Source organism: Tamandua tetradactyla, chromosome 26 (genome assembly GCF_023851605.1).
Source record: "Tamandua tetradactyla isolate mTamTet1 chromosome 26, mTamTet1.pri, whole genome shotgun sequence".
NCBI classification, from domain to species: Eukaryota; Metazoa; Chordata; class Mammalia; order Pilosa; family Myrmecophagidae; genus Tamandua; species Tamandua tetradactyla.
The window spans coordinates 35273633-35296314 of NC_135352.1; positions in this window are offsets into that span (position 1 = coordinate 35273633).

The window sequence follows — 22682 nt, forward strand, 5'->3', positions numbered from 1 at the left end:
AAACAAGAAAATGCCTTTTATATTTACTCAAATATAAAACTGCCATTTCTAGTGCCCTTCATTGCTATGCAAATTCAAATATCCATCTAATAGCTTTTATCTTTACCCTGAAGAACACCCTTTAACATCTTTTTATGATTCAGGAGTAACAGTGACAATTTCTTTCAAATTTATTTTTCTAGAATCATCTTTATTTTGCCATTTTTGAAGGATATTTTCTTTTGGTGATGTTTTATAAATTCTATTTTATTGCTTTAAGCATGTTCTTCCATTGAATTTTGTCTTGTTTCTCGTAAGAAGACAGCTGTCTGTCATTCTCATATTGTTCCACAAAATGTAATTTGTCTTTTCCCCCTTCTGGTTAGTTTTAAGACTTTCTCACATATTTCTCAAAAATGGTTTCTATTTCTAAAAAATAGTTTCTGCTGTTTAGTTATTATGGTTTAACCCTATGTTCCCCACTCATAAAGTTGAGTGAGCTGTGAATTTGTATTTTTTTAATCACACTTTGAAGTTACCTAAACATTTGCCCACTGATCACTGAACCCCTCTTTAGTTTATTTCAGCTGTTTCTTCTAACTCTATTTCATAGTGAATAATTTCTATTACCATGTGTCTAAATGTACTGATCTTTTCCTCTATAATATTGAATCACATGCCAAACCTATGCAGTGAAATTTTCATTTCAGAAATTGGATGTTTTATCTCTTGAAGTTTTACTTGGATTTTTAAAAGTCTTCCAGTTCACTTCTCAGTTTGTTCAGATTTTCTTTCTAAAGAGTCAAATATATTTATAATGGGCTTTTTTTTTTTTTTGCATGCTGCATGGTGGAGGTCACATTTCATTCTTTTTCCATGTGAGTATCCCCTTATTGCAACACCATTTGCTGAATTTTTGTTTGTTTGGTTTTTTGCTTGTTTGTTTGCTTGTTTGCTTGGAAAGTGCATGGGCCAGGAATTGAACCCAGGTCTCCTGCATGGCAAGTGGGAATTCTACCACTGAACTACCCTTGCACACCCTATAATAGGATTTTTACAAGATCTTAAAAGTAGTCCCATCATTTCTGTCTTTTCTTTTTTTTTTTTCAACTGATGTTTCAACATGTAAAGGGTCACCTTTTTACTGATTTTTACATCTAGTTAGTTTTCATTGAATTGTCAACATTGGAATTATTATGTTGTGGAATGTTTAATTTTTCTCTTTTCGTTGAACAATGATGGGTTTATCAAAGCCAGAAAGTAAAGTCACATGCAAATCAGCTTGAATTTCTTAAGGCTTGCTTTTTAAGAATATTAGGGAGAGTTTAGATTTCACTCAACACTCATCTAAGTAGTAATAGTAAGGTCTGGACATTTTTGTGATAACAATGAGGCTTCCAGTCTGACTGGTTGGTAACCAAACTACCAGTGGCCCTGTTTGAGCACTGAGAATTTTTCAGCTTAGAGTGCCTTGTTTCTCCTAAAGTCTTTCCCTGGTCTGGTAGATTCTCATTCTTTCAGGTGCAATTTAGTATCCATCCAAATCCTAAGCAGATTTCTGGAGTTATTTTTGTAGCTCTTCCTTCTCAAATATTCTGTCCCCCCCAAAAATTTTTTTTAGCTGATGTTTCCAAGCTCTGATATTCTTCTCTTCAGTTCAGTTTGCTTGGTTTACCCTCTTAATTCCACAGTTGTGGAAAACAGCTCCAACTGCGAGCTGGTATGAACATATGGCTTACCTCATTTATTTTTATTTTTCTCAAAGATAATAACTAGCCCTGCACTAGCTTTGTCTTTCAATATCTTAAAACAAGTGTTTCCTACAACTTATTCAGATTTCAGGTTGTTTATGGTAGTAGGACATGTCGTACAGCAATCATTATGACATGAACAGAAGAAGCAGCTTATTTTGAATCAAACATAATATTGATATCAAAATCCAAATACTTATTTTGAATCAAACATAATATTGATATCAAAATCCAAAATACATATTAAAATAAAATTAAAGGTAAGATTCATTTATGCTAATTGATATAAAAATGAATTTTTAATGAATTAATGAATTCATTAATTCATTTTAATGAATTCATTAATTAATGAATTTAATGTTAATTCGTTAATATGGATTAACAAAGTCAGCAGTGTGAAGCAACTTGGATTATGTCCCATATTTTCAAGAACAGATCAAAATTAGAAAATGTATTAATATATTTCGCCATAGTAATGAACAAAGTGAAAATTATATGATTATCTCCAAAGATGCTGAGAAGTTTTTTGATATGAATGGGTACCATTTCTTGATTTTGAAAATGTATTTAATAAGATTAAAATACATAGATGTTTCCTTGAAACGGTTTTTACAAACTATATTTCAACCTAAAAGTCAGTATTTCTACCGAATGTGTGCTACGATCACTCTTATTTAATGTTTCCAAGGTAATTTTGTATGCAATTATAAAATGTTTATAAAAGACATAAAGGAGTATATAAAATTATCACCATTTGTAGAAAATGTTATTACTTGCATAGAAAACCCAAAAGATTCTACTGAAAATTTCATAAAAACATTTAGAGAAATCATTATGGTAGCAGGATTCAAAATTACTATAGAGACACCAATCCTCTTCCATGTATAAAATCAACTGATTAATGATATAATGGATGAGAAGATCTCACATCATAACAAAATCTGTATAAAACCTTTTCAAAATACCATTGAAAGACATAAAGATGGCTTAGCATAAAGGAATACTTTTAGGGTCAATATCATAAAGTTTACAATTCTCTTGAAGTGATTCTATGGGTCAGCCATTTTTTGCGTAGGCATAAGATATGGTTTTCAAGCAACTTTACTTTCTCCTTCTACTCTCCTTTTAAATGTGTTTACTGGCTCTATTTCTTCCCTTGCCCTTGCATGAAATTCAGACAAGTCCTGTTAATTTTCTTCTTCAGCTAATAAAATGTCCTTGGTTAGTAATCAATATGTGCAGTCTAGTATAATAACTAAATTTTAAATCTTTACGTAAAGTTGCTCCCCTTTCTTGGCTTTGATGTGTTAACTGCAAACCGCTTTTGAGATGGGGAATTTCATTAACTTGTTCAGGTTTTTTCACCTTGTTCTCATTCCCAATTTCGCTAACCAGGAATTTTAATCTCTCTAAGTCCAAAACAGTTAAGAGGGAAGAGAAGATAAAAGATATTGTATTTGACCAATAGTCTAATAAATTGACATTACCCTCTTTCAGTCAGGCGCCTATTACTAACTCCCCAGAGCCCTATTTGAGCTCTTTGGAGAACCTACCATTGACGGGTATTTATCATTTGTTTGTTTCTTGATGTGACTATTACACTCTCTTTGATTGGCTACTAATGTTTGTATCTTTAGCCCCTGCTTCTCAGAGGGTTACCTTCATATAAATTCTCTATGTGAAGAAAAAGAGAGGTTTCTTTCTATATTTTGGTAAACTGCCAAAGTTAAAATAAATCAAAGCACATTTGAGTTTATTTTGTATGCTACCAATAGTGAAAGGTGAAAAATAATATTACTGGATACACGGGAAATTTTTAGGTGGTTAAATTTTGAGAATGGAGCTACAGGACAGAACCTTTCATGTTACGACTTTTTGTACCTCTTGAATTTCTACAGCACACATATATTACTTATTCAAAATAAACTTATTTACATATAATAAATACAATTTATTTATGCATTTTTAAAATTCAGTAAGTTTGCACATGGATTTTTTTCTTAATATCGAAAGAGAGAAAATGAAAATATGTAATAATTTTCTCTAAGAAATCATTATTATGGTTACCAGTTAATGATTACTTAATGTGTGTCAGCAATTTAAATTTCTTATTCACAATATTGGAAGAATGACATTCTAATTTCTATCATTTGGGTGAAGACAATTAAACTCAAAAAAGTTCTGCAGTTTGTTCAAGGTAAAAAAAATCATTAAAAAACAGAAGTAGGATTCTAATCCAAATATATCTGCTTATATAAAGCATGTACTTATTCAATTGCACCCATCTCCTATCTGGAAAAAAATAGGAATAACCAAGAATTAAAGGGGACACAGAGGGAGATTTTAGTAGAAAGAGAACCATAATTTTTAATCAGCTGTGAATGAGTTATTTTTTTATATTACACATCAAATTTCTCAAACATAACCTGAAAATTGAACAATATCTTTATGATAAATTGTTATCATCTAGTGCCCCCAACCCGTAAGGATCGCTATGTGACTTGTGGGGCACATATGAAATGAAAATAAGGGATCCTTGGTAACAACGTATTAAGATTTTCCTTGCAGTGACGGTAGAGCTTTAAGTCAAGCCTGGAACCCTTCTGAAGGTGGGGCCAAGGGACGCTGCTCAGGTTAATGCCCATGTAGATGGATCCGCCCTTTCTCTCAACCTCCTTCAGTCTGGTAAACTCTTACTTAGCTGTCGTCTTTTCGTATTAGTCAACACAAAGAATGCTGTCATTCAGTATATAAACACAAAAAAGCAAGTACATACCACGTCCTCTTACTTTTACTCCTACCACATTTCTTTACAATCCCCTTTGCTATTTCACCTCTTTTCCCAAGCTCTGTATTTTGAAGTACTCCTGGGAGCCATCCTGAGTTCTCTTTTCTTCTCTACACTCATTCAAGTAATAATCTCGTCTAACCTCATCATTTGAAGTGCCATCTATGAATGGCTAACTCCAGAATTTATATTTCTTTCACAGAGCTTTATCCCAAACTACACGTTTGTCCATCTGCCTACATGACAAGTATATTTAGATAAACGTCCAACGGGTACTTTAAATATAAGAAATAGTAACCTAAATTCCTGAACTCCTTCCCACTAAGAAGGAAAAAAACAACATATACTCCAACCACATAATCTTTTCTTAGTAAAGGGCAACTCCTTTTTAAAAACCTTATGTTTACATAAGGTAAACATATTGGAGTCATTTTGTCTCTCTCACAAACTATATCTAGTATAATAAATATGGAGGCTGTAATCTTTATAAGATATCCAGAGACCAACATTTCTCAGCACATCAATGCTAAACCTTGCCCATTCCCGTTACTGCCAATCGTTTGTATTACTGCAATAACTTCTAACATATTGTCTTACTTCCTGCTTTCGTTTTTCCAGTTTATTCTCATCACTACATCTAATGTCATTATTTTAATTCAGTCAGAGCATGTACTTCCTCAGCTCACTGTGTTCTACTGAACCAGGATCAAATTCACTCTGAAAGAAGAAATAAAAGAAGACTCAGCTGGGACTGCCCCAAACCACCCTACAGTGTTATCAGTTTTGACTCAAAAAGAAAGAAACATTAAACACCAATGTGAAGCCCAGAAGCATTTATTAGGAGAAATTACCTTCAGAGGGCTGCAGCTACTTCATGCCCAAGAGTGAGATGACAAGTTCGCTTGAGCATGCGTCCACCTATGGTTATATACAGTGGGGGAAAAAGTGGTTTAATGCCATGAGCTTGCATCTAAGTTTTGGGAAAACAGCTTGGTACGTGATCTTTTCTCAAAACAAGATCATTTGGGCAAGGCATTGCTTAAGGTTATAGGAACAAAAACTAGGTGGGTTTCCAGAGAGTTAAGGGTAGGGATGCCTGAGAAGTAGGGCAGGGCGAAGTCAATCTTCTTTCAGAGAAGAAATTCTATCTGTATCACATAATAGCCTACAGTGGGTACCTGTTTTACTGAGAATAAGAGACCAGATCATTATAATGGTCTGATGACTAAAAATATGATTTTAATCAGACTCTCTGCTAACATTCTCACCTCTACTCACTTGCTCATCCACTCCAGGCATGTTGTCCTCCATTCAATTCCTCAGAGATGCTAATCAGGCTCCAACCTTAGGGGCATTACTCTATCTGGTCCCTCTGCATAGAACACTCTTCCCAGGATATCCCCTGGCTAAAGTTCTTAATTAATTCAATTATTTTCTCAAATGTCCTTTGCAAGAAAACTTATCCTAAACTGCTATCTTACTGTACCTGGCACTCACCCCTATACTTTCTATATATCTCTATATTCTCTGTTATTCATTCCCCCATAACACTACAATTTCCTTTTATATTATTGTGTTCAATTTTTTAATATATCTCTTTAAGTCCAGAAATGTAAGTTATGTGTGATTTTCACAAGCTTTGGAGATGCCCAGAGAAGTACCTGAAACTTAACAGGTATTATGTACATAATTACTGATTAAATGAATTCATAATTTATATGTTTAAAAAAGTGACTTATCAGTTTATAGTTTACGTTTTCAAGTATTTTAATTTCCTTTAAAAATGCTAAAAAATGCCCTTGAAATGTGAGTGATTGTGCTGTTTTGGAGTTGTCATGTCTCCCACAAAATGCCATTTCTTTGAATCCATCCCTGTGGGGACAGGTCTGTTGTGGGTGGTACCTTTTGGTTCAATTGAGATATAATCCAGTCCACTGAAGGTGAGTTTTAATCCTCAATAGAGTCCTTTGTGAAGAGGATAAAAGATAGTAAAAACCCAGATTGCTTAGAGAGAAATACCCTGGGAGAAACAAGCAAGGGCCTACTGGAGCTGAGAGAGACAACCACTGAAACCAGAACCCCGGTGAGAAGGGCCATCAGATATTACCATATGCTTCCCATGTGGCAGAGGGACCCCCCCATGCCAGCAGCTTTCCTCAGAGAAGTTGTTTCCCTCTTGATGCCTTAATCTGGACTTCCTCTTGACAGCCTTAGAATTCTTAATTTATAACCCAATAAATCCCCATTGAAAAAGCAAACCCATTTCTGGATGTTGCATTCTAGCAGTGTTAGCAAACCAAAATAAGTGATATTTAATTGTTTTATAGCCTCTTTCACCTTGGCTCCCAAGAAGTCTGTGAATTTTTAGGATTTGGCTAGTGAGTTAATTCATGCTTATGAATTGAATTTCCAGCTTTGCATAATATGCATTCTGGGGGGAACATCACAAAATTATTAGCTATAGATTACTTACTGTAAATAAACAATTACATTCATTAGAAGAAAAAGAACCTTTGTGATAGAGCACTGTGTCAGAAGAACTTGTGATTATATAGTAAGTGATCTAGTACAGAGGGTCCTGGTGGCCACACATGCAATAGTTATGATAATTAGGTATGAAACAAAGTGGTAAAAAATTGAACAGATTTATATGAAAAGATAATGATCCAGTAATAATGTGAAGAGATTCATGGTAAAGGGGAGATAACCAAGAAATTGAGAAGGAAAGGGATCCAAAGAACAAATGTAGAAAATTGTCTTCATAAAAAAATAAAGTCTTTCTAAAGAAGTTCCTTTCTTATGGTTGATTCTGTTTCTCAGAAGACACAAATATGAAGTCATCATCTGAATATGATCCCAGAGGAGGGGAAGAAAGAGATTTGAAAAGAAAGAGGGTGAGAAATAGCCATTAAGATCTTGGAAGAACATATTTGATAAAGACAACTCATGTCACAGGGCATGACTGTGTGCACATTTAGCTTTTCTGGTCATGAACTTAAGGGAAATCAGTGGGTAGTTTTATACTTACAGTGGAAATATTTGCGTGATTTTCTCCAGAAATAATGTCTGTTAGGATGGAAGCTTGGAAGAAGGGAGAAAATACAGTTCAAAATTGGTCGTAGTTTCCCCAAGAGAGTATGATAGATTAAGAGTAAGTAAAAGGATGTGGATGCTTCATTGACTGTGAAATCGATCAATAGATTTCAAACTTGTAAAGATATATGTATAGCCAAGCAGGGGCTGAGAAGTATAGAAGTCCATTTTCCAGCTGGGGACAATGGACTGATGTTTGTGATATGGTGGAAGAAATACTGGATAGCATACATTTGATCCAAGTGAGATGGGAAATGAAAGGTTGTCCTTGGCTATTTGAAATTACACTACAGGGACATTGCAGTTTCTGTGGATGAGATGTTTGGGATGCTACCAAAGAAGTGAGAACTAGGGTGGGATGGACAAATGTTGGTTGACGATGAAGTCAAGAAATTGAAAGGCCACACTATAGGATGTTTCAGCCACGTTACCATTCCTTTGACCAAGAAGAACTCATTCAATTCATTAGAGTGACCAAGAGACTAGAATGGCAGGAGTGAGTTATCAAGAACAGCATAACCTTCAAAGGAGCACTTTCTTTTCTTTTTTCTTTTACTTTCAGAAATGTTGGAAGTATTGGTCTTGAAGCTGTAAGCAGGAATGGGGAAATAAATCTGCCTACCTCCTAATCCTCAGGTACCTGGATTGTGAGAAAAAAATGGGCCCCATTTATGAAGACTGTAGTTAAAAATTGCCTTCAAGGACAAAGGAGGGCTTCAGAGAAGGAAATCCTCAGAGATTTAGAAATAAAGAAATGTGCAGATCAAAAATGAAATGTTCCAGGGCTGGTCACGGTGGCTCAGCAGGCAGAGTTCTCATCCAACATGCCGGAGATGAGGGTTCCCTTCCTGGTGCCTACCTGTGCAAAAAAAGAAAAAAAAAAAAAATAGAACATATATATATATATATATGTTCTAGAGGCTACTGCTAAAGGACTATAGCAAAGCGGATGAGAGGTGGGAAACTATGTCACCTTATATGTTGTCCATTACAGAATAAGCAGGATAATATGAGTTATAATTGGGATCCAAGGAGCCTTGAATTCCTGACAATGGTGAAAGTAAGCTTGGAATGAGCCCTGATTTACTTCAGAGTGTCTCTAAGTTGGAAAATCAGATCCACTGCTCTGGTCCCATCTGCTTCACTTGATGGCCTGTGCAATGGTTCCATTTGGCACTGGACACTGATTTATCATAGAATCTAGTTTGGGAAATTACGTCCTAGTAAATGGGCCATTTCAGCAGTTTTGCTGATACAGTTGTCACAAGTTCACATTTCTGCACATCTGACAGATTACATGTTATACCCATGCCATATAATCATAGAATTTGGATTTCAAATGACCTTGGAATTCTTCTAATGCAGGGGTTTTCCACTTAGAGAATTCAAGGCCTAGTCAAGCAAGATAAAATAGTAGAAAACAGTGAGTTCATGCCTATAAATATTCACATAAAAATTAAAAGCAGAACACAAACAACCAAATGCTATTCTACCAAAACAAATCAAACTCTCATGCCTTTAGACCAAATCTGAAAAGGATGTCAATTTGTAGCATCTATTTCCTGTTCTGTTTAATTTTACAGAACAAGAATTTGCATCTCAAACTATTATGTTGCAGAACTGGGTCCTGGACCAGCCTCAGTTATTAATGGTTCAGAAAGTGTATTTACAGAGATGGCATATTTACAGAAAGCATGTTCTCGTCACTCTGACTCCTCTCTAACCCCTCCCAGTGAAGCTCACCCAATAAACCAAAAACATCTGTGAACAACAAAGGGAAAATATCAAAAGTGCATACTCTAATTTTTTGTCTGTTTCTTGCTAGGTTCTCACAATTATTTTATTTGCCTAAGATTAGAATAGAAAGCATTATGCCTCCTATATTATTAGATTCATAGTATATATATATCAAAGTAGATTTATCAATTCTCAACTCTTTTGTTTTCAATTTCTGTCAAGTTGCTGATAGAATTTAAAAATATGCTTAAACAACAGAGATGATTCTTTTCTTAAGAAAAATAACTTGGGAGTATGCAATTCATTTCCAAATATTTCTGTGTTGTGAACTCATATATCATGTATATTTTATTAAGTGTACACTTTCTTTGAATGTCATATTGTGCACTTAGAGACAATAATTCAAATACTTAAACTTTTCACAGAATTGTTCTATGAGAGGTTTTAATAGATTTAGGACCCAAGTTTGTTTGACTCAGATTTCCTTAATTAAAATATAACAAAAATATAAATAAAAAAATGCTTTGGGACATAGGAGTAAAAATTATCCACACTTCCGTTGTTATTTTGTATTATTATTATGAGTCGTTTGTTTTCCTAGTTACTTTTGTTTAAATTGCCTAAGATAGCATTGTTTAAGGTGTGTCTACATACATTTTTTTTTTCGGTGCATGGTCTGGGAATCGAACCTGGGTCTCCCACATGGAAGGCGAGCATTCTACCACTGAACCACCCATGCACCCTATATACAGTTTTAATTACAATTTCCCGTAGGGATCTTGTAAAACATTGAAGTATAGGGATAATAGATCTGGCCTTGACATCAAAGGACCCAGGTCAGAGTCTTATTTCACTATTTGAAAATGACTCTACACAAAATCTCATCTCTTTGAGTCACAGTTCCTTGAGCTATAAATGACTCATTGGAACAAAGTAATTAGATTTGGTGAAAGAACTTCATATATACTAATATAATTTTCAGATGTGTGTTATTTTCTTAAATCCCGTATTCATTCTGGATGTAAAAAATGAAATTCGGGCGGGGCCGCGGTGGCTCAGCGGGCAAAGTGCTTGCCTGCTATGCCGGAGGACCTCGGTTCGATTCCCGGCCCCAGCCCATGTAACGAAAAACGGAGAAACAAAATACAATAAAACAAGAAAATGTTTAAAAGATGTTTCCCTTTCTTCCTCTCTTCCTTCCTTCTATCCTTCCTTCCTTCTCTCTGTCTTTCCTTTAAAAAAAAAAAAAAAAAAAAAAAAAAAAAAAAAAAAAAAAATGAAATTCGTTAGTTTTTAAAAGTTTGCTACTAAGTGCAAAGAAATATATTATTTTATCATATCCATAGTGCACATGAAGCCAAGGATTCAAAACTTTTAATAATACCATATATTTCATAAAAATGGAATAGCACAATTTCTTATATTTTAGATGCTCAATAAAATATTGTGTAAATTTAATGGAATCACACAAACCTAGAAGTGGATCTTTCACCTAGTAAGTGTTCAATAAATATTAGTACTAGTACTAACAGGTAAACCACAGAATATGAACTCTTCAAAAAACAGCACACACACACACTTCGAGCACACATATTTTTTTTTAAATTAAAGTTTTAGATTTACAGGAAAATCATGTAAAAATGCAGTGTTCCCAAATATCCCCCTATTGTTGACAGTTTGCATCAGGTGGTACCTTAGAATTGATGGAAGTATATTAAAATTGTACAGTTTACTATAGTGCACAGTTTAAATTAGGTGTGTTTTTTCCCATATAATGCTGTCCTACTATCAACACCTTGCACTAGTGTGGTACATTTTTTATAATTAATGAAAGAACATTTTTATACTTGCACTATTAACTATAGTCCATCATCCACAATGGAGTCCACTGTGTTATACAGCCCTCTGTTTTCTCTTTTAATTTTCATTCTAATCACATATATATACTGCCTAAAGTTTCTCTTTTAATTTTTATTCTAATCACATATATATACTGCCTAAAGTTTCCCTTTTTAACCACATTCACATATATACTTCAGTGCTGTTAATTACACTCATATGCTACCATCACTACCATCCATTTCCAAAACTTTACAATCAACCCAAGTAGAAATAGAAATTAACTCCCCATTTTCTACCCTCAACCCAGCCCCCAGTAACCTACATTCTAAATTCTAACTCTATGAGTTTGCTTGTTCTAATGATTTCATATCAGAGATCATGTAATAGTTGTGTTTTTGTGTCTGTCTTATCTCACTCAGCATAATGTCTTCAAGTTTCTACCATGTACTCACATATATCAGAACTTCATTCCTTCTAATACTGACTATATTCTATTGTATGTAAATACCACATTTTATTTATCCATTCATTGGTTGATGACACTTGGATTGTTTTCATATTTTGACAATTGTGAATAATGCCACTATTAACATCAGTGTGAAAATATCTGTTTGAGTCCCTGTTTACAATTCTTCTGGGTATATACCCAATACAAAATAACAAGATCATATTCCCTATGCTAGTTTTCATATAATTATATTGTTTGAATAAACTGACCATACAGGTTAAATTAGAGAGTGTACAACAAAAAATATAAATTTTGTACCAGATAAGTATCTCTTCCTTTGGTCTCAAGAGAATTTGAAGTTTAAAAACACAGTCAATATCATCCTTGACCTTGTATTCTGATTTACCTTAGTCTTAATCAAATCAGATTAATTCATACCTGTAATTGAAATCTGATCTCTTTTTCAGTTTCTTTGTTGGCTGCTTATGGAGTAATGCTGACTGTTATACCTGCAAAACTCAAAATCTGAATTTCAGTTATCACAAAGATATCCAAAGTTCCAGGGTACCGGGTTACACAAAGAGCTCAGCATCTTAGATTTTAGAAATTCAACAGTTAAAACTCAGAAACAGATGTGACTGCTATAAGAGCTTACAATCTAGGAGCCTTTATAACAAGCCTTATTGAACATTCTGTACCCCTTAATCATCAGTTGCTCAGTACTTGCCCACATTCTATTCCATTATAATCTATGTTCTCAAATTCAATTCTCAGAGTTTGCACATTATAGTTAGTCCATATTAGCAAGTATTTACACTATTTGTCTTTTTATTTATGGCTTATTTCACTCAACCCAATTTACAAAAGATTCATTCACCCAGTTGCATGCCTCCCAGCTTCATTCCTTGCAGCTGCTCAATATTCCATTCCATTTTATGTATTCACCACAGTTTGCCTTCCATTCATCAGTCAATGTACCACCATCCATTGCAAACCGTGAAAATTGCCACCATAAACACCAGTGTGCAAATGTTCATTCATGTCCCTGCTTCCAGTTCTTCCAAGTATATACCTAATAATGGGGTTGGGGGATCATATGGCAACCTTATACCTCCCGTGGAACCACCACACTGCCCTCCAGAGGGACTGCACCATTCTACTCCCTACCAACAGTGAGTAGGGACATCCCTTTCTCCGTATCTTCTCTAGCAGTTGTATCTTTCTGTTCATTTTTTAAACAGCTTTATTCATACACCATACACAATCCATTCTTAGTAAACAATCAACAACTCCTGTTATAATCAGATCATTATGAATTTACCACCACAATCTATGAGGACATTTCCGTTTCTTCTGCAAAGAAAGAAGAAGAAGAGGGAAAAATAATAAAAAGAAGAAACAACAGTAACATACCAGGAATTCCATACTCTTCACTTATACTCTCCTCTAACTGACATTTAGCTTTTTTACAATTAACGGAAGCATATTACAATATTACTGTTAACTATAGATCTATGTTTGCATTGTATTTTTCCATATAGCATCTCATTTTCAACATCTTACAATGCTGGAATTCATTTGTTCTCCCTCATGTAAAAACTTACTTATATTTGTCCATTTAATCACCATAATTTATATTTCTATCTGTCTGCAGTGCTCCCTTTGGTATTTCTTATGGAACTGGTCCTTTGTTCACAAAGGCTTTCAGTGTATGTATGTCTGAAAATATTTTAAACTTTCCCTCATTATTTTTCTTTTTAAATAATGTGTTTATGACACATGAGAATGTGTTAAGTGATTGTTAAATGAAGTATAAAATACTAAATTCCCCTTTAAACTTATTGATAAGCACAAACTTTAACAAAGTTTTCTTTTGGGGCTTTTTAAATTCAATTAATTTACATACAATGAATTGCATTAATTATAAGTGTACAGCTTAGTGAATTTCTTGACATTTTTATTGTGAAATATATATGCAGAAAAGTTATAGATTTCAAAGTACATTTTATCAAGTTGTTATAGAACAAACTTGTAGATATGATATGGGTTTCAGTTCTACGATTTTAAGTATTCCCTTCTAGCTGCTCTAATACACTGGAACAAAAAAAGAAATATCAGAAATATTCAGCAGTTATATTCATTTGTTAAATCCTGTCTTCTCTGTTACCACTCCTCTCTCTCACTTGATCTTTCTCTCAATCTTTAGGAATATTTGGCATGACCATTCTAACTTCTTCATGTTGAGAAGGGATGTTGACATTATGGGGTAGAGGTATGCACTTGGCTGTTCTAGGAAAGACTGGTACATCTGAGTTTCAGGGTTAATTTGCTGAAAGAAAATTGTGGAGGTTTTAAGTTTCTGAAAAATAAACTGAGCAAAACTATTATAGATACATCAGATAGAGCTCTGGGTATTCTTTAGGGTTTTCAGGTATACTCTTGGTAGGAACTTGGCGTATTATGGAAATTTGCAATATCTAGCTGAATCTTACATAAGAATAATTTCCAGAATAGCCTCTTGACTCTTTTTGAAATCTTGCAGCCACTGAAACATTATTTTTTTTACATTTCTTTTCCCCCTTTTGGTCAAAGAAGACATTCCAAATCTGTGATGCCAGGCTCTACTTCATCCCTAGTTGTCGTGTTCCATATTGCCAGGAAGTCAGGTCCTATGTAGAGGAAGAGTAATTAGTTTATTTGCAGAGTTGAGCTTAGAAAGAAAGAGAGAGAGAGGCCCTCTCTGAGCAAAAAAAGAGTTTCTCTGGAAGTGATTCTTAGACATAACTATAGGTAGGCTTAGCTTCCCAATTCAGAAATGAATTTCATAAGATCAAATCTCAAGATCAAGGACTTTGCCTATTAACTTGAAGGACTCTAATGCTTGAGAGAGTATCAGGAATTTCCCAGGTGAACTCTCACCTTTTTGAAGGACAGTTTTGCCATATATGAATTCTTGATTGACAGTGTTTATCATTTAGTGTCTTAAATATTGCATACCACTCCTTTCTTGCCTCCATGATTTATGCTGAGATATCTGCTTCTAGTCTTATCAAGCTTCCCTTTTATGTGATGGATTGCTTTTCTCTTGATGCTTTCAGAATTCTCTCTTTGTCTTTGATATTTGATAATCTGATTAGTAAGTGCCTTGGAGTGGGTCTATTAGGATCTATTCTGTTTGGGGCACATTGTGTTTTTTGGATCTGTAATTTTATGTCTTTCATAAGAATTGGGAAATTTTCAGTAATTATTTCCTCCATTAATCTTTCTACTCCCTTTTCCTTCTGGCACATCCATAACATGTATATTCATGCATTTCATGTTGTCATTCAATTCCCTGAGATCTTGCTCATATTTTCCCTTTCTTTTTTCTATCTGATCTTCATGTGTAAGATTTCAGATGTCCTGTCTTCTAGTTCACTAATTTCTGCCTCTTTAAATCTACTGATGTATGTTTCCATTGTGTTTTTCATCTCATCCATTGTGCCTTTCATTCCCAGAAGTTTTGCCACTTGTTCTTTAAAGCTTTCAAGTTCTTCTTTAGAGTCACCCAACATCTTCTTTATATCCTTCATATATTTTGCCATATCTGCCTTCTACTCACTGATTTGATTTAGAAGATATGTTTTAACATCTTTAATTTGTTGTTTCAACTCCTGTGTTTCATTTGAAGTTTATTTGTTCCTTTGACTGGGCCATATCTTCATGCTTCATTGTATGACTCATCATTTTTTTGCTGGTGTCTAGGCATCTGATTTTTTTGCTTAGCTTATTCTGGAGGTCATTTTCTCTTTTTTGCCTATGGTTTTCTTGCTGGTTGTCTTTGTTCTCTTTATCTTCTTTGATATTGAGTCCAACTTATTCTAGAACTCCAGCTTAGCTTTTCTTTAACTGATCAGAACTTTTTAGCTCTTATTTTTCTGATTATTTCCCTGCCTATATGGAACATTTTTTTGAGAAAGGTCTCCCCAGATATCATTAACCCCAATCAAATTTTTCCAGAGAAGACAAGCCCAGGTCTCAAGAGGAAGATGTAATCAGTGTCAAATTTCCCTGAGGGTGAAACTTAGCAGGTTGCCAATCTTTCTGGTGAAACCTCTTAATTCTGTGCTTTTCCTTCCTGCCTAGCAGCTGGTGCTTTCAGCCCACAGCTCCCCACCAGCATAAAGTGAAGTGGTACCTTCAATCCTCAGCAAACTCTGTCCCTGCCAGTGGTGTGGTTGAGACAGAGACTGAGGTGGAAGGCAGGCTTAAGCTGTTTCTGTTTCCCAGCCCCTGGGGTCTAAATTCTCTGAACGAGAGTCACTGCTTGTGCTGGATCCTGTACCCTCATTTTCTTGGGGAAGATATGTCCTTTAGGGAATTATTTCCTTCACCTTTGTCTTTGTTTCTCAGACATACCATAACTGTACCCTTGCCTGGGCCAGTATTGCCAATCGAAAATATCTGAGGTGTTCTTTAATGATCTACTAAATATATACATACATATTTAATTCTTTTTAGAACCCCTGGGTTCACCATTCAAGAATGGTGAATTGGAACCCATTTTCTTGGGAAATAGCTCTGGGCTCAGCTGACTCTAAAACCTCTGCTTTTTTTTTGTTTGGTTGGTTAGTTCTGTTTTTGTTTTTCCATCAACCCCCCTCCTCTCTGTCAGGAGAGACTGCAAGATTCCTTTCCTACTTGCCCTGGGATTATCTGTATTTAGAGCTTATATTAAGCAGTGTGAATTTGTTAATTAAAACCAAATTGGAGCTTGCTTGAACTCTCCTCACTTCTTTTTTCCATAGGAAAGTATCTCCAAAACAGCCTGCCATGCCAGTGGGGGTGTGGGGGGCTGGGGGGGAGGCGTCAACCTCACAGTTTGGGAGCTTTACAGTTATGCACTGGGGTCTTTGCCCTCCCACCCATTCCAGACTGGTGTACAATGTGTGTCCGGTCACAGATATCCCCCAAACAGCTGTTCCGGATGGTCCTTGGCTATTTGCTAGCTGCCCTAGAGAGCTAACTGAATTCCATATTTCCCTAAGCCCCAGTTACTGAATATATATTCATTCTATTTTTAAGAACAAATTGTCTATAACTGTACTGTGCTTGAAGTTATAGACTGGAAAAAGTGAGAAATAAGACAAAGAAGCTTGCTATCATGTCCTTTCTAAAATGTGGATTATGAAATTCAATAATCTAAGATAAGGAAACAAAAGTTTAAAGAAGAAAAACACGCTAAAGGACACACTGAATATATAAAAACCTAAAATATATTGTTAAAATTAATAAGTGAATTCTAGGGAGGCTACTCATATCTTCTAAAAGTTTCTAAAAGTGTTCCACAAAAAATAATAACAAATGAAATTCTGCAAGTCATACTATTAGTAATAGCATAAAAACAGTAATTACCTAAGAATAAATTGAAAAAAGATTCAGGAGAATTTTACAAAGAAATTACAGCATACCCATTGAAAGAAATTAAGCAGAGTGGAAATGGACAGGAAAGCTCAATTTGGGAAAATGTAAATCTTTCCCAAATTAAATTATAGATTCAAAATTCCAGTCAACATCCAAACTGAAATTGTGTTTTTTGAGTGCATGTGTGGAAATTGATAAGGAGATTATGAACCTTATATGGAACTGGCGAAAGGATAAAATTAATAGAGGCAGTACTGAAGTAAAATAAAGTAGAACAATTAAATTACTGGATATCAGTACTCATAATAAAGTTGTAGCTAAAAGCATATAAATTGTAATAAAAACAAACCCAGAAACCAATCAGTGTGCTTGACAAAGTTGGCACTACCAAGCTAAGGAGAAATGACAGTTTTTTCATTCAGTGATGCTGTTTAAATTAGATATCCCTACTTCATACTAAATGTAATAGTAATTCCAGATGGATTTTTTTAACCACATGTGAAAAGTATAACAATACTAAACATTTAAAAATTAGCATAGGTATTACGGTTCCCAGAGCAGGCAAAGAGTTCTTTATAAAGCACTAAACACAGGATGAGAATAATACAAAAATTGGCTATTTCAAAATTAAGAATTTCTGTTCACCAAACATGAGTAAGGGAGTGAAAATGCAAATTTCATATTAGGAGAAGTTATTTGCAACTCATATAACTAACAAAGCAATCGTAAGATATCTATAAGCTACAGACAGATTATAAAAATAGATAAATATCATTTAAATATTTATTAATTACGTCCATTTAAAAATATATATATGCCTATAAATATGCATACATTTATATGCAACTCCCATAAATCAGTAAGAAAAAGAAAGGCCATCTTACAAACAAATGTAGAAAAGATAAAACAAGCATTTCACAAAAGAGGATGTTCAAATACCCAATAAATATGTTTAAAATGCTCTACCTAATTAGTGAACAAAATATAAATTAAACGCGCGCATTTTTTAAAAATAATACTAAATGCTGCCAAGTGGATTTTTCATAGAGTGCTGTTTGAGTGTAAATTCAAACAAGTACATTCAAAACCAGACAGCCTCTATTAAATTTGAGTGTAAGAAAATCCTGTGATAGTCTAATTGCATTCTTATGTTTATACTCAATAGAAATGCACAGAAGACATACATGTACATATTTATAGTAGTAATGTTTATAAAACCCTAATCTGTAGATACCCAAATGCTCATTATGATGGTTTGGATCTGTATGTACCCCAGAAAAACCCCTTCATAAACTACATCCATTCCCGTGGGTGTGAGCCATTGTAAGTAGAATCTTTGGATGAGGTTTCTTCAGTTAAGACGCAGTCTACCTCAGTGAGAATGGGTCTTAATCTTTTTATTGGAGTCCCATATAAACAGAATGAAATTCAGTCAAAGAGAAAGCTATGGGAAGTAAAACACTGAAATCCAGAATCGGAAGAGAACAAGAGCCAAGAGAGGCTGCCATATGCATCACCATGTGATAGAGGAGCCAAGTGCCAAGAAGTGCCAGCAGCCAGCCCCAGAATTTCACAGTCTTCTGGGAGAAAGCATTGCCTTGAGGCTACCTTGATTTAGACTTTCTTTTAGCTTCAAAACTGTGAGCAAATAAATTCCCATTGCTTAATCCCATCCATTTATGGTATTTACTTGAGTAACCAAGGAAATTAAAAATATATCAATTTTAGAAGAGATAAATTGTGTTATATTCATACAATATGATAATATAGGAATGAAAATAAATAACTGCTTACACACAATAACAAGGAGAATCTCAAACATATAATCCTGAGCTGAAGAAGCCAGACACAAATGAATATTCATTTCAGAAAGAGAAAATGCTTCTATAGAGTCAATTAGTGAAGGTATGGTTGGGGATGGTTTGAGGAGGGTTACTGTGTTAATGTTAATATTCCAGCTTTTGCCCTGTGTGGGATTTAACTTGTGATAATAGATCAAGTAGTACAATTATAACATATGCACTTTTCAGAAAGTAAGTTATAATTCAATTTAAAAAGTTGTTTAAAAAATCTGTAGGCTAAAAAGCTTCCAATCTAGTGTAGAAAATAGTTCTTCATTTGGTTAAAATAAGGCAGAATGAAAGCAGTGTATATTCAGAGACTGGTGTTGTTATTTCAAAGTAAAAGGATTAGAAAAGACCATGGGGTCAGATGGTGGCTGAGCAGGCTTTGATGATGATGTAGAAATTGAGTGAAAAAAGATGAACACAGATGCTGAGTTATGGAAGGGCTGAAGTTGCCCACAGTTCAGTGTATTCATAGTGGGGCTGATGTACGGAGGTTAGAATATTAGTGTGGATGATGAGTTTGAAAAGTCAGTGTGGTTCAAATTACATAGGCTTTCAAGGGTATGCCAAAGAATGTGAACTACTTATTCAAGCTAATTGTTTAAATTTGGTTAGTCCAGAACAATTTTTGTGTGCTCAAATTAGCTGTCTAATTAGCTACCTTGTCTGAATTCAAATGATAATTGCCATCTTGCCAATGCCTCTCCTTAAATTTAATCTTCGATAGATTTGAATATTACCTGAGGCATGTACATCCAAATGCAGTGCTCAAAAGTATATGTGTCACCAGCAAAATTATGTCAATATTCTGAGTTAAAAAGTTTCAGAGGTTGTGTTAAAAAAAAAAAAAGCTTTGAGATGAGGATTGAAACATAATCAGAGAATTTTACATCCAACACCAGCCAGTACCCCCAGATCTGCAAAAGAATAAAAATTCGTTTTTCTTAATTTCCATTCAAAATGAGCCCAAGAGCTTACAGAAATTCTTGATGGTGAGAGAAATGTATTCCAAAGGAAAGGGAGGCCACAGGTGGCTTCAGAGAATGGGGTTTCCAATTTCTTTTGGTTAATTGGAAGAGGCAATTTAGAGAGAGAAAAATGCTGAAAAGAGCAAACCTTGCTATGAAGACTGTTTTTAACTCTCAGTGTTGTTGCACTGGCACAAATGTAAGCTGCGATAGAGTGATCTTTATAAAAGCATATTGACATGCTAGGACTTGGAAGGATTCCTGACCCAGCAAGCAGCTTTCAGGGGGCCTTAAATTTCATACCCCAGGCATCCAAAGCAGGAAACTTCGTGCTGAGGAATAAGTCAGAAGAGAGTCATTACGTCAGGATGGGGCCAGTACTGAAAGCCAGAAGAGAACAGCCAAAAACAGTGAATTTTAACACAATTCCAGATGTAACACCCATGTATCTGAATGATTTCAATAGTGTTCGTTCACGCTTTCAAATGAAATACTAGTTTTCGTATTATTAGACATTTGAATAATGTAACTCTCTTTTAAATAACAGTGGACTTTGGACAGATTACATGCAATGCAAATTGCAAAGAGGTTTATTTTGCATTTAAATTATTTTAAACAGTCTTCTACCATTCACAACTATATTTTTAATATGTCTACAGTGCATCATTGCAAAACCACACACAAGCCTGCTTCCCTGACTCTGAAACAGAAACTGGGAGAAACAGACAAATGACTAGAATCATTTTGCTGAAAAGAGATCCTTTCTTATTTCCTGCCACTCACCTAGGTTAAATGAAAACTCCAGAAGTGGGTGAATTTCTGCACTGGCTGGATGTGCAATTTTGCCTAGCCTAAAGACAGCTTTATGCAATCTTTGGCAGATATATAAGGGACCAAAACATACTGTAAATTATTTGACTAAAGAAAACATCCAGAGCAAGCTCTTAGAGACGGAAGACCAAAGATGTTCTTCAAATTTGTGCAAGTCTGTTTCTGTTTACAACCATTTCCTGAGGAATGAGTCAGCCTCAGAGGCACTATGTGACCTGCAGCTTAGAGGTACTAATCTCAGGAGTGATTAACGTTTAATGGCATTTATGATGAAGCTTCAAAAATATTGTGCTGGAGATCAGGAGACCTGCTACGGGCCGAGACTCAGTACCATTCTAAGAATCTGTCTTGAGCTAGTCATTTTCCTTTTCTTAATCTCAATTTCTCACCACAAAAACATGGACATTAGAGGTGATCTCTAAAAGGTGTGCAATAAATATGATCACCTGACTGGTTCCTTGGGCCATTGCATCCTGATCAAGACAAATAGCTCTAACATAGTACGTACAACAATCTTGAGATAAAAAGGCGGTGAGAACAGCAGCACTGCCTAGTGTTTTTCTTTCTGAGACTTCTTTGTTTTTTGGGGTTCATTACCCTGTTTGGAGATTTTCAGTCCTGGCTTGGGAACCTGCCTATTCTGGACAATTGTGTGGCCGTATGTGGTTACTGTACAGTCAAACGGAATCATCAGGGAAAATAAAATGCTCTTAAATTTCAGCAGAAAATCTGATAAATTTATTTAACAGCTTAGAGTCTAGTTATAAATATATTAAAAAGGGTGACCATTGTTAAAACTTATTGTTCAACTCTCTGTGTACACAACTCTTCCCATATTCCTTCACTCTTATTTGAGCAATGACTTCACCAAAATCAAAATATAGATCATACTTTATTTTGATAAAAATGGAAAATTTTTTCTATTTGCATCTTTCTCCCTGAAAATAAATATTTTAATCAATTTCATTAAAAATAGAAAATATTTCCTTTTCCATACCTCTCAAGTGTCACCTTTGACCCTAAAGCAGAGTATGTGATTCTAGCCTCTCAGCTAAATTGTGTTACTTAGGTTTGAAAGTTTATTTAGTTTGACCCTCCATGGCAGCTACGCTCTACTAATCAAGCTTTGGGAGGCCCCGCCTTGCCAGTGGACGCCGTGATTTCTAATTGCTGCTTCAGCAACAGCAGACCCCATATATTTATTTATTTATTTGTTTATTTTTCTCGGGGACTCTATCTACCAGTTCTCTCACCTAGTGATTTGACAGATTTCTCCCTGTTATTGGACATCCCACCTATTTGTCTTTCTCTGGAAATTGTCTGTGTGCGTCCTTTAGTACCATTTTCTAGCGCATGTTCCCTGCCGCCCCTTAGGGTGGGCTGTAAACCTGTCTGCCGTCGGCCCCGCAGGCTTTGGCGGCCCCGCGTCACCATGGACTCCGTGCTCCTGGCCGGAGGCATGTCCACACAATGCAGACAGCAACGAGAGCCAGTTGAAAAATGCGTTCCTTGAAAGGGTCCAAAAGGACTTTACTGGGACATATTTAAAAAATGAAATATTAACTGTCATCTTCGTATCGATGTTAAATTCCTTGAACTTGATAACTGTATTGAATGACTTTACATAAGTGAATATTATTGTCTTAGGAGCTGTACATGAAAGTAATGTGTTCAATGAGCAAGAGCTACAGTACAAAACCTACTCGGAAATGCTTAGAAAATAGATTTATCTGAGATAGGTGGATGGATGGATAGATAAATTGATAGAATGATAAAGCAAATGTGTCGAAATGTTAATAGGTGGATCTGGGCATCTGGGTGGGGCTATGTTCGAATTCTCTGTATGGGTTTTGTATTACTTTTACAGCTTTCCTAAAAGTTTGAAAGTGTTTCTATATTTTAAAATTGTATTTTTTCCAGGTAATTAGAGAGTTGGATTTTCAAAATATTTATTTTGAATGACATGTTGAAATTTATGAAGCAAATTTAAAGAAT